This window comes from Limulus polyphemus, unplaced genomic scaffold, assembly GCF_000517525.1.
Source record: "Limulus polyphemus unplaced genomic scaffold, Limulus_polyphemus-2.1.2 Scaffold5799, whole genome shotgun sequence".
NCBI classification, from domain to species: Eukaryota; Metazoa; Arthropoda; class Merostomata; order Xiphosura; family Limulidae; genus Limulus; species Limulus polyphemus.
In genome coordinates, this window is record NW_013671409.1 from 32701 (window position 1) to 36192 (window position 3492).

Below are 3492 nucleotides of genomic sequence, written 5' to 3' on the forward strand. Positions count from 1 at the left end.
TTTGGTGGTATGCGGAGTCGAACCCGCGACCCTCAAATTGTGAGTCGAGCGCCTTATCCACCTGGCCATGCCAGGCACTAACATGGTGGAAGGATGATTATTTTAACACGGTGGAATATTGATGATTTTAACATGGTGGAATGCTGATGATTTTAACATGGTGGAAGGATGATGATTTTAACATGGTGGAATGCTGATGATTTTAACATGGTGGAAGGATGATGATTTTAACACAGTGTAATGCTGATGATTTTAACATGGTGGAAGGATGATGATTTTAACACAGTGTAATGCTGATGATTTTAACATGGTGGAAGGATGATGATTTTAACACAGTGTAATGCTGATGATTTTAACATGGTGGAAGGATGATTATTTAACACGGTGGAATGCTGATGATTTTAACAAGGTGGAATGCTAATTATTTTAACATGGTGGAATGCTAATTATTTTAACATGGTGGAAGGATGATTATTTTAACATGGTTGAATGCTGTCGATAAAGAAGTAAAAGGCCATAAATGATCCAACCCGATTTAAGCACCAACATTTTAATTATTTCAAACAGCTACTTACAACAAATTTCCAAATGGAAAAGTGGGAATTATTATAAAAAATCAAATAATTCCAACAACCGTGACAAAGTCCGGATTTCTTGTTAATAGTAGAAAAAGAAATAGTCGCTAGAAGTTTGAAATAAAAACCAAAACATCATTCTATCCTGATTATGTTGAACTCCTAATCTAAGGTCACGTGACATGATCAAGTTGTATAATGAATTCATCAGCTATTCTGTCTCGTGTCTCATCACGTACTTTCATCCTATAAAACGTACATAAGTACGTTTCAATTAACCCTTACTGGCATTTCGCTCTATTCCCAATAGTATGGTCGTTTAACCCTAAAAATAGGGCCTAACCAGACGAAAATTGGTATTAGGCTGTAGTTGGTAACAATTGTTTCTAGGTAAACGACCAGACGACCAGTTCACTATGTTATGTAAGACACAAATAAAGTCCCCCGGTTGGTCAGCGGTCAGTTTACCAACTTCGAAACACACCCCAATTTCGCTTTGTTCTACAACGCACCAACAAATATATATATATATATATATGTGTGAAATGAAATTTGTAATCAGAAGATACTTTTTCATCAGAATATTTTAACCCCTTTTCCAACATAATGCTTTATGAAAATGTGAATATTTCAGTTCACTCCATGGTCTTGCTGGATGGGCATCGTCCAATGATTAGCGTAACGGGTTATGGATAGACGATCCAAGGTTCAAACCCGTGATTATGCCACTGAATACGTTCCGCACATTCAGATGTGGGCTCGTTATAAGAATGACAGTGTATCCCGCTGTTTGATTAAGAGAAGGCATGTAGGCGGCGGATGCTGCTGTCCTCCTTCTGTTGTCAGCATATGTAAATCGGAGACACCCACGCCTGAGTTTTGTGTTTAAATAAAATATAGTGTTTAGTTATTTATTTAACTATTCACGTTTATTCGACCTTATCTGTTGTAGATAAATCCCGAAACTTTAGAAATCTAAAAAAAAAAAATGTTAGTCCTTTCACCTACAGATAAAATCATTAACTTTTAAAAAATAATTTTAAGTGGTTTTTAAAATCTTTGGGCACTTTCATCATTCTAATACCGAAAACATTAATTATATATATATATATATATATACTTTTGTGTATTAATATGAGTCAGCACAATAAATAAGAATTTAATCTCAAAAGTGTTTGTTTTCATTCTACACTTACGTTAGCAGTTTCAACGAGATCGTATAGGTTATGTATATTTAGAATTCGGTTTTGGTTTTTTTAGAATTTCGCGCAAAGTTACACGACGGCTATCTGCGCTAGCCGTCCCTAATTTAGCAGTGTAAGACTAGAGGGAAGGCAGCTAGTCATCACCCCCCCCCCCTCACCGTCAACTCTTGGGCTACTCTTTTACCAACGAATAGTTGGACTGACCGTCACATTATAACGCCCCCACGGCTAAAAGGTTGAGCACGTTTGGTGTAAAGGGGATTCGAACCCGCGACCTACAGATTGCGAGTCGAGCACCCTAACCACCGGGCCGATAGTAGACAGGGTGTGTAAGACATTTAAGGTAACTATTCGTACTATAAATATCGACTTTAGCACCACACACATATACTATTGTTTTATATAATATTATATGACATATGTTACATAGTAATTTTAGGACTAATCTACCTCATTATTTTTGGAGTAAATAATAACTCAGAGACAAAAAAAAGGGGGGGACAACAATATCGATTTCAGCGTCATCTTTCGTTTAAACTTAGTAAATTCCACTGCAGAATTTCAAAAAAGTCGAAAAAAAAATGTACATAAGGGCGCCGTTTCTTACACAATCTTTCAAAGTCTGTTACCCGGGAAGAAGCACGTAAATGTTCGCGACATGTTGCCTTTGGAGTTTCTGTGAAGGATTATAAATGCTGATTTTATAACATGAGTTTTTGGTTTTTAACTCTACCTTAAGAAATCATCAAAATAGTTAAAATCAGCTTTTCTTCCGAAACGGACCCGAACCTGTTATAGAGTGTAGGAAGTTCGTGATAAAGCCCGAAACGTTATCCAAAACACTTCTCAGACCGATGCAGTCCATTAACAACGCCTTCTAAGTAAACGGTGTAAATAACTGGTATTATACCAAAACAACAAATGCTGTCTGCGACGTAGGGCGCTCTGTGTATTTAGAGATGAGTACCCAGAGAAACACAAACACAGAAAAAAATATTATTATAAAAGGGAAGCGTGGCTCAGTGGCTTTGGACTTGTAGTCGGTTGGTTGTGAGTTCGAGGCTGTTCCACTTTATGCTGTTGTGTCCTTGGGCAAGACACTTCACCCCATTTCATACAGTCATAAAATAATGGAATATGCTGACTGCAACGTTTACTACTTCCTGAACTCTCTCAATTGGTATTACTCCATTATTTAGTCCAAATGTGACTAACATAAAATAATGGAATATTCTGACTGCAACGTTTACTACTTCCTGAACTTTCTCAATTGGTATTACTCCATTATTTAGTCCAAATGTGACTAACATAAAATAATGGAATATGCTGACTGCAACGTTTACTACTTCCTGAACTTTATTAGTTTGTAAAATGGCGCTATATATGCATTTACCATTTACCAGGTATTTACCACATGTATTTATCATATGTTTTTACCATTTACCATATGTATTTACTATTTACCATGTACTTACCATATGTATTTACCATGTACTTACCATATGTATCTACCATGTACTTACCATATGTATCTACCATGTACTTACCATATGTATTTACCATGTACTTACTATATGTACATGGTAGATACATATGGTAAGTACATGGTAGATACGGTAAGTACATGGTAGATACATATGGTAAGTACATGGTAGATACATATGGTAATATATGTATCTACCATGTACTTACCATATGTATTTACCATTTAC